This window comes from Arachis hypogaea, chromosome 9 (assembly GCF_003086295.3).
Source record: "Arachis hypogaea cultivar Tifrunner chromosome 9, arahy.Tifrunner.gnm2.J5K5, whole genome shotgun sequence".
NCBI classification, from domain to species: domain Eukaryota; kingdom Viridiplantae; phylum Streptophyta; class Magnoliopsida; order Fabales; family Fabaceae; genus Arachis; species Arachis hypogaea.
The window spans coordinates 86,551,338-86,561,957 of record NC_092044.1 but is presented as its reverse complement, the minus strand read 5'-3'; the positions used below and the strand labels follow the sequence as shown (position 1 = coordinate 86,561,957).

General features: G+C 39.0%; 1 non-coding gene across 1 annotated transcript; it reads right to left on the bottom strand.

Annotated features, from left to right (window-relative positions):
- Nucleotides 1–6,388: 6,388 nt before the first annotated feature.
- LOC112713967 (small nucleolar RNA R71) lies at nucleotides 6,389–6,492 on the bottom strand. The gene has a single exon (XR_003158926.1). It is a non-coding gene; the product is annotated as a small nucleolar RNA R71 (small nucleolar RNA).
- Nucleotides 6,493–10,620: the final 4,128 nt, after the last annotated feature.

Here is a 10,620-nt window from a genome sequence, read left to right as displayed (position 1 = left end):
TTTACCCACTTATTCATATAATTAGCATGCATTTATATTTCCTTCCTAAAATTATTACATGATTGAAAACATGCTTCTTTGGTCTTAATTTAGCTAATCTTAATCCTCTCTTATTACCATTCGATGCCTTGATCTGTGTGTTAAGTGTTTCAGGCTTTATAGGGCATGAATGAGTGAGAGATTGGGAAGGAAGCTTGCAAAAATGGAAGAAACACAAGAAATTGAGGAGATGACCAGCGAGAAGTGACGCGTACGCGTTAGCGATGCAACCGCGCGGAAGAAAGGAATCCGCAGTGACGCGGCCGCATGGCTCACGCGACCGCGCGAATTGGAAAAGCACAAGTGACGCAGAAGCGTGGACGACGCGAATGCGTGACAGGGAAAAACGCAAATGACGCGTCCGCATGGATGATGCGATCGCGTGACGTGCGCGATCTGCAGAGTTACAAAACTCGCTGGCAGAGATTCTAGGCCGCATTTTAACCCAGTTTTTCGGCCCAGAAACACAGATTAAAGTCAGGAAACTTGCAGAGACTCAGGAGGCTTTTCATAATTCATAATTTGTAGTTTAGATATAGTTTTTAGAGAGAGAGGCTCTCTCCTCTCTCTTAGGATTTAGAAATTAGGATTTTTAGAAATTAGGATTTATTTCAACTCTTCATCAGGTTCAATATTTCCTTTACTTTATATTTATCTCTTATTTTCAGATACTTTAATGCTTTTATTGATATTTGATTTATGTTGCCCAATTGGCTTATGAACTTTTCATGTTAGGATTATACATTATTAAGATGTTTTCAGATTTATGATTTCAATTCAGCTTTCCTTTTTGCCTTGGTTAAGAAATCAGTAACTCAGGAGTTATCTTAGCTCAACATAATTGATAACTGTTATCTTTGCTAATTGAATTGAACTTCAATAATCCCAACCTTTTCTTAGAAAATAAATAGGATTCGAAGGTCAAACTAATTAGTCCCTTGACTTTCCTTTGCTTTAGCAAAGGTTAACTAAGTGGAATTAAGATTCAACTTTCATTATTATCGATAAGAATAACTAATTCTGGACTTCCAATTTCTCATACCTTGCCAAAGGGTTTGCTTTACAGTATTTATTTATTTTAATTTCCATTTAAATTATTTTTCATATTCATTCCTCATTCTCAAACCCCAATTTACAATCTCCATAACCAATAATAAGAACATACCTCCCTGCAATTCCTTGAGAAGACGACCCGAGGTTTAAATACTCGGTTATCAATTTTAAAGGGGTTTGTTACTTGTGACAACCAAAACGTTTGTATGAAAGGACTTTTGTTGGTTTAGAAGCTATACTTGCAACGAGAATTTATTCTGAATTCTAGACCATGCAAAAGTTCTCTCATCAAAATGGCGCCGTTGCTGGGGAGTTGCAATAGAGTGCTAAAGTTATTAATTAGAATTTATTTATTTTCATTTTATTTTATTTTTGTCACTATGAGTTGTACGTTTCTTTCGTTAAATGACGCGTTCTTCCTGATCCAAGCTTGCCAGTATTTGACCCTGAAATTGAAAGAACTTTTTCACGTATAAGGCAAGCTCGGCGTTGGCGACTTCTCTTTGAGGACGAACCTGAACCGTCATCTAAGGAAGAAACAAGCTCCCTCTCTACTGATCCAGTTCATTTACGTACAGGTGACATGGCAGCGCCTAGAAGAGTCACTATCCAGGAGGAAGGAGCCCCTGATTTTATGCTCCAACCATTCCAGGCACACCATCCAGCAGTAGCTGTAGATTTTGAAATAAAGTCTTCACTACTCAACTTGATGCCCAAGTTTCATGGCTTACCTGCTCAAGAGCCTATCAAGCATCTTAGGGATTTCCAGACTGCTTGTTCTACTGTTAAGTGTGATGGCACTGATGAAATCTCCATTCTGTTGAAAGCCTTCCCATTTTCTCTGGAGGGAAAGGCAAGAGAGTGGTACTACACTCAACCCGCAACAACTGTTTCCAACTGGGATACACTTAGGAGAGAGTTTCTGGATAAATTCTTTCCAGCTGAAGTTGCCGATAAGCTGAGGAAGGACATGTCTATGATCATTCAGGATGAATCTGAGACCCTCTATGAATACTTGGAACGCTTTAATAATCTTCGAGACACATACCTCCATCATATGATTGACAAGATAGTGTTGTTCGGTTACTTTACATAGGGTCTGAAATCTCAAGATAGGACCACACTAGAAGGTGCTAGCAATGGCTCTATGAAAAAGTACAAGACTATGGATGAAGCATGGCAATTGATCAGCGACTTAGCTGACTCTACTAGGAATCATAGGCAGAGACAAAGTCGGTCAAAAGCTGTTGCAGAGGTATCCACTAGTAAAGAGACTGCTGCTATAGCTCAGAGCTTATGTGAAATGACTAACTTGCTGAAACAGATGCAACTGAATCAACAACAACCTCAGCAAGTTCAACCTTCTCCACCACAGCACAGCCAGCAGTTGGTTCCACAAAGAGTATGCGGAATCTGTGCAGATTACAGTCACTATACCAATGAGTGTCTGCAACTCCAACCAGAAGACAACACTGTAGCAGCCACTCATAACTTTCATGACCGCCCCAATCAAGGGTATAATCAAGGTGGCAACTATAACCAAGGATGGCAGGATAACTCTAACCAAGGTTGGAGAGACAATTCTAACCAGGGTTGGAGGGACAATTATAACAGAGGAGGCAGAGATAATAATGAAAATCAGAGGTGGAATAACAATAACAATTTCAGGCAGCAGAATCAGAATCAGTCCTACAGAGCACCTCATTTAAGACAGCCTCAAGCATCTCAACAGACCTCTCAAATCACTTACTCCTCTTCATCTCCTAATGATGAATTACTACAAGCCATTGATCGGAGACAACAGGCAATGGAAAACAACCTTACTTCTACTCTGAATGGTTTGAATTCTACTTTGCAAGCCCTTGTCTCACAGATTAGATCAATGAATAGCTCCAACAACCAGTCCTCAAGCTCTGGTAGAAATCTTCAAAAAGGTTGAGGTAATTGTTCTCCTTTTTAATGTCATTCAATAGGTACCTAAATATGAAAAGTTTCTAAAATATTTGTGCATACATAAAGACAAAATTAATGAATTAGAAACTATTCCTTTAGGAAGCTCTATATCTGCTTTAATGGGAAATTTACCTGAAAAATGTAGTGACTGATGCCAAGGCATCTTAGGCTAGTTTCACTAGCATTTTTCTGTTAGTTTTAGTTGTTTTATGCATTTTCTTGAGCTTAAAGTAACCAAGAATGGTTAAATGAATAACAAAGCAATGAACCATCCAAACAGTATGATTTTGATGCAAATTTCATGAGTTTTTAGTTATATTACTTGAATGCTATGAATGGAAGATTTCTCATGAAATTTTGCAAGACTTTGATGCAGTTGTTTGGATGATTTCAGGGAAGAAGAGGTTAGGCAAGGAAGCAACAAAATCAATAAAGGAAGCTTGAATATCACATGTGGAGTTTAAGTTCCAGTTTAAGCTTAAACTGGAACTTAAACTGCCAAGCCATATAATGCTGGGAACTATCAGTGGTATTTAAGCTCCAGTTTAAGCTTAAACTGGAGCTTAAACGCCAAAATCATGAAAGCTGAGGAAAAGCTGAAAGTGGCGTTTAACCTCCAGTTTAACCTTAAACTGGAAGTTAAACGCCAGAAATGAGAAATGCACCAGGGAGCCATTTCCACGTTTAAGCTCCAGTTTAACCTTAAACTGGAGCTTAAACGTGTTCGACCAAAATTCTCCTCCAGGGTTGCTTTCTTCATTTCCACGTTTAAGCTTCAGTTTAACCTTAAACTGGAGCTTAAACGTGTTCGACCAAAATTCTCCTCCAGGGTTGCTTTCTTCATTTCCACGTTTAAGCTTCAGTTTAACCTTAAACTGAAGCTTAAACGTGTTCGACCAAAATTCTCCTCCAGGGTTGCTTTCTTCATTTCCACGTTTAAGCTTCAGTTTAACCTTAAACTGAAGCTTAAACGTGTTCGACTACTTTACCCTCCAGGGTTGCTTTCTTCCATTTCCACGTTTAAGCTTCAGTTTAACCTTAAATTGAAGCTTAAACGTGCTTGAGTTATACCACCTCCAGGAGTGTCCAACGTTTAAGTTCCAGTTTAAGCTTAAACTGGAACTTAAACGTGCTTCCACAAAAGGCATCACTGGAAGTGTCTGGCGTTTAAGTTGCAGTTTAAGCTTAAACTACAACTTAAACGCCACTATTTGAAAAGGTTTCTGGGCCAAAGATATTGCAGTTTTAAGTTAGCATTTGAGCACAAACATTAACTTAAACGTACTCTGGTATGAAACCCAATTGAATATCATGGTTTATGGGATTGGGCCTGAAGAATTGATGAGTCTGGAATTTCAATTTGTTGAGTCATGTGTCATTACTTGATTATCACTAAGTTGGCTCAATGAATGTTACAGAATTGGATCAGCAGCCTCATCAGGATTATGGATCATAAACCCAAAGCAAAAGGAAATCAGGGAAAGGCCTCAAAGCCCAAGAAACACAACAGAAGCTCAATTTAGAAAGTGTATAAATAGGATAGAATTTAAGTTAGGGGGGACTTTTTGATCATTTTTGGAGTTTTCATACTTTTTGTAATTGAATTCAGAGCTATGACTCACTAAACCCCTTTCATTGGGTTAGGGAGCTCTATTGTAATTCAATGAATCAATAATAGTCTTTATCTTCTTCTTCAATCTTTTCTCTTGAATTTTGTTAGAAAGCTTCTCGATCTAATTCCATTGGTTAGTTGTCTTGGGAAAGAAACTATCCATAATTGGAATCCTTCGGAACCTTGGGAAAGGAATGGAGGATTCATGCTAGAGAAGCTTTCTCACAGTGAATTGGATTGGGGTTTGGATGGATATTGTGACATGTAATCCTACCAAATTGTGGTTCATGAAACTGTGTGGTATAATCAGTGATCGAGCATCATCTCTTCTTATGAACATTTAAACCAAGGGATTGGGAATTTGTTTGTTTTTAGAGAGAATTGGTGAGCCAAGGGATTGGGATCCAATCATATAAGATTGCCAAGCAAAATTCAATGAATGCATTGGTTGAGGAAGGGATAAAAATGTTTTGATTCGGAGATCTCAATATCTCCTGAAACCCAATGAATTCCCCATTTCTGATCTACCACTTTCTCTTTACATTCTGCAATTAAATTCATGCAATCACCCCGATCCCTTTTTAATTTCAGCAATTTAGCTTCTCGCTCTTTAATTCATGCAATTTAAGATTCCGCAATTTCAATTTCTTGCCATTTACGTTTTCCGCCAATTTTACATTCCGCAATTCTCATCTAAATCTTGATTCCGCTCAACTAGAACACACTTCTAATCCGAATTGCTCACTCAACCAATCCTTGTGGGATTCGACCTCACTCTATTGTGAGTTTTTACTTGACGATAACCGGTGCACTTGCCGGAAGGAATTTTTGCCGATCGTGCAATTTCCTAAAATCGTAGCATCAAGTTTATGGCGCCGTTGCCGGGGATTGGTTTTCGATTGACAATTCTCAAATTGGAAGTTAACTAGATTGAGCATTTTTCTTGTTTTGTTAATTCAGTTCAAGTTACTTGTTGAATTTTAATTTCTGCACTCTGTTACTTGCTTTCTTTCTTTATGCCTTTAAATTCAAGCAACTAACTCACTGACTCACTAACTATTTGAATTAATTTCTCAACTGCTCTAACCATACTCTTCCATTAACCAAGAGTATTTCACTTGTTTGTTGCCTGTGCTGTGTTCTTGTATGAAAGGTAGGAGAGGAGAGACACCAACTCCTCCATATACCGAACCAGAGAGGACCCTTCATAAACTTAGAAGGGAAGCAAGAGGGAAGAGAGTACTGGGAGAAGAAGAATCTGAAGGAGAATCTGAGGATAATTTTGAGGAAGCTCTAGATCTCAACATGGATAGAGAAGTTCACAACCATGAGAAAGCTGATGGAAACAATGCCATTCCCGAGAGGAGGGTTCTTGGTTCATACATAAACCCAACCTCTGGGAATTGTGGTAGCAGCATTCAGAAACCACCCATTCAGGCCAACAATTTTGAACTCAAACCACAGCTAATATCACTGGTGGAGAATCATTGTTCATTTGGTGGGAGTGCTAATAAAGATCCAAACCAACATCTCACAAAATTCTTGAGAATTTGCGACACTGTGAAGTCCAATGGAGTCCAGGAAAATGCCTATAAACTGCTCTTATTCCCATTTTCACTTAGGGACAAGGCAGCTAAGTGGCTGGAATCATTCCCAAGGGGGAGCCTAACAACCTGGGATGAGGTGGAAAGCAAGTTTCTGGCACGTTTCTACCCCCCACAAAAGGTCAATAGGCTTCGATCTGAGGTTCAGACTTTTAGACAACAAGATGGTGAAACTCTCTACGAGGCATGGGAGAGGTTCAAGGATTTGACAAGGAAATGCCCACCAGACATGTTCCATGACTGGGTGCAATTGCATATTTTCTATGATGGACTTTCTTATGAATCAAGGAAGGCTGTAGACCATTCATTAGGAGGTTCATTGAACAGGAAAAAGACTGTGGAAGAAGCCATTGAAGTGATTGAGACAGTGGCTGAGAATGAGTACTACTATGCTTCAGAGAGACACAACACTAAGGGAGTCATGGAGCTGAACCATGTTGATACAATTCTAGCCCAAAATAAGGTGTTTGCCAAGCAACTAGCAGAGCTCACCAGGAAATTAGAAACAAATCAAGTGGCTGCAAGACACACACAAGATCAAGAGGAAGTAAGCACTGAAGGAGGTGATTGGGAAGAGGCCAACTATGTGGGAAATCAACAAAGGCAACCATATGATCCACATTCCAACACTTACAACCCAGGCTGGAAAAATCACCCAAACTTTGGGTGGGGAAACCAGCAAACCCAACCACAAAACCACAAACCTTACAACCCCAACCAACATAACAATTTCACATACCAAAACTCCAACCAAAGATCATACCAAGCCACACAAAACACTTACTCCCAACCACCATATCATGGCCAAAATAATCAACCTGCCCAACCTAATCCGAACCAACAATTTCAAGATCAATTAAACAGGATAGAAGGAATGCTTACAAACATGGGTCAGGACATAAGAGAGTTGAAAAGCTTTAGGGATGATGTGAGATCTACCTTAAGGAACCATGGTGAAAAACTCAAGAGGATGGAGTCTCGAGTAGGAGAGCTATCTCAACAGGCCCCCAAGTCAACTGCAGTGTTCCCTAGTGACACAGAAAAGAATCCTAAAGGGGAACAAAAGGGAGTGAGATGGGAAGAATGCAAGGCCATCACCATATTGAAGGAAGTCTCAGAAGAAGAAGGAATCAGACCCTCAGAACAGGAGCCAGAAATCTTGAAGGAAGGTGTGGAAGAAGCTAAGCAGGAAAGTAAAACTGAGCAAGCCAAGGAACTGCAAAAGAAAGGCATGCTGGAAACATACCGACCAAAAGCACCATTTCCTCAGAGGTTAGGAGGAGGTGAAAAAGGGAAAACATATTCAAGGTTTTTAGAGACATTTAAGTCTCTCCATATCAATATTCCCTTTCTTGAGATTCTCCAGGAGATGCCTACACATATCAAGTATTTGAAGGAATTGCTGAGCAAGAAAAGAGTTTTGAAGGGAGGACAAACTGTAATAATGAACAAAGAATGCAGTGCCCTCATCAAGAAGGACATAGTCTCTAAGAAAACAGACCCAGGAAGTTTTCATATCCCCTGCATCATAGGGGAAACAAAAATTGACAGAGGATTCTGTGATCTAGGAGCTAGCATAAATGTGATGCCTCTGACTCTTATGAAGAGGCTACAACTGAATGAGGTGAGATCCACTGATGTAATCATACAACTGGCTGACAAAACTCAGAAGCAAGCTGAAGGGGTAGTTGAGAATGTGCTGGTGAAAGTGGGAAATTATTTCTTCCCCACAGACTTTGTCATTTTGGACATGGAGGAAAGCTACCTACACCCTATCATTCTGGGAAGGCCATTTCTAGCCACTGCTAGAGCGCTCATAGATGTAGAACAAGGAGAGCTAATTTTGAGAATACATGATGAACAGCTCATTTTCCATGTTTTCAAACATGCATCTGAGCCTGAACCAGAACCTGAAAAGCCTAAGGATGATAGTAGCCATCTGTGTTTGGAGGAAAGCAATCCAGCAGCTGAAACTCTGAAACAGTCCTTGGAAGGCAAACAAGAATTGCAAGAGTTAAAGCCACAAGAATCAATAGAAACAGATCAGAAGGATCCTCCTGGCATAAGGGTCAATGAAGAAATCCTCAAGAGAGAGGGAAGAATTGTAAAGAAATTGCCAAGAGGGTGGAGAAACAAGAAAATTCCCACTGAAGGTTTCTCTCCGGGAGATAAAGTGATATCAAGTCATTATCTGCCAATCCCACCTGGCCTCAAAACCATTCCTTCCCAGCTCCCTCAAGTGTTCACAATCAGGAAAGTTCTTTCTATGGAACATTTGGAAATCATGAAGGAATCAAATGGGGACGTTTTCATAGTGAGAAGAGAGGACATCAAGCACTACAATCCACCCTAACAAGGGACAACCGTCAAGCTAGTGACGTTAAAGAAGCGCTTCATGGGAGGTAACCCATGTTGAGGTAATACTCCTTTGCTGTTTCTTTTATTTGTTTCAATAAAAAGGTGAAGTAGTTTCTGTGCATTGCAAAGAATTAAGTTTGGTGTTTCACACCAAACAATGAATTCGTGGATCAATAATTCAAAGGGGAATGTGTGACTCTAAGTTTGGTGTTCCACCATACAGATCAACTGAACACAATAACCTTTGAATTATATGAAAGGAACAACCATTCTAAGCAATCACAGAAATGCTTAAAATCCTTAGCAGCAACTTCATTCCAAGGAGAATTCAAGAATTCAAAGAGCAGAGGAGTAAGTAGGAGACTAAGTTTGGTGTTCACACACCAACTTAAGACTCAGACACTTGCCCATACATAGTTGAGCTAACCACTCAAGTGCTTGAGAAGCAAGCAACTTCATCACTCTTTGCAGGAAAGGAAACAAGGATCTTAGAAAGAACATGAAGCAACAACTAGGAGAAGAAGGAGAAATCAAATTGTTTCCTGGCAACAAAGAGAAAACAAGAAATTTCACAAGGTGGTGTTGTTCCTTGACCATTCTTTAAAAGGCAAACAAAAGCATGCTTGTTCTGGTTTAAACTGTAATTGTTGAATCTTTCTGGAATGTGAAGTTTTTAGTATGAGTGTTGGTTTACTGCTTTGAATAAAGTGAATGCCTAGATGTTTGGATATAACTTCACCTTCTTAAACAAATGCTTGCCATGCTTGTTCTGTTTCCAAAAATAAAAGAAAAGTTTGAACAAAAGTAACTTGGCTCAATTAGTGACAAATCAAGTAGAATTAAGTGGTGGTATGCATGCTTGATTGTTTAGTCAGATCACTGGAAATTGAGTGTAGAATTATCATTTTTGTGTAGAAGTTTGAATACTGTCTATGGATCTTGATGAATAAATGTCTTTAGCCATGAAAAAGAAAGAAAAAGAAGAAGAAAAAGCCACTGAAAAAGGGCAACCAAAAAGCAAAAAAATTGAGAAAATAAGCTAGGCACCAATGGTTTGAACTTTTGAGACAAATGCCTGTGGTGTTTATGTATTAAGGATATGCTTGGATGAATAGGTTCTGAGGAGTGTTTCAACACTTGGTAACTTGGGTTAACTAACCCGGGATTATCAACCAAAAGTCCATTATCAAGAGCAACCTAAATACAAAACATTTAGTCACACAAAGAGGTGCTGGGCACCAATGTCTCAAGAAGAAATGTGAACTAAAATGCCTGTAGTGGATATGTGTAGTGCACTGATAAGAAAAAGAAAATGCCAAAGGCTTGTGCAACACATGACACTGAGCAAACAAGGAGCAAAGGAGCTCTAAGAAAAAGAAAAACAAAGAAGGGAAAAGTGCCAAGGACATAAGAATAACAAGAGGCCATAGCAGTGTTTGATGGATGCAATGAAAAAGTGATAATCTTACCTGATAAGAATGAAAAAGTGATGCTGCAACTTTCTGCATAAAACCCTTCTGATGAACTTCAAATGCTTGCTAATATAGCCAATGTAATTGCTTTCTGTTTCATACTTTCTTCTCAAATAACTCAGGACTTGCTTAGGGACAAGCAAGTATTAAGTTTGGTGTTGTGATGCCAAGGCATCTTAGGCTAGTTTCACTAGCATTTTTCTGTTAGTTTTAGTTGTTTTATGCATTTTCTTGAGCTTAAAGTAACCAAGAATGGTTAAATGAATAACAAAGCAATGAACCATCCAAACAGTATGATTTTGATGCAAATTCCATGAGTTTTTAGTTATATTACTTGAATGCTATGAATGGAAGATTTCTCATGAAATTTTGCAAGACTTTGATGCAGTTGTTTGGATGATTTCAGGGAAGAAGAGGTTAGGCAAGGAAGCAACAAAATCAATAAAGGAAGCTTGAATATCACATGTGGAGTTTAAGTTCCAGTTTAAGCTTAAACTGGAACTTAAACTGCAAAGCCATATAATGCTGG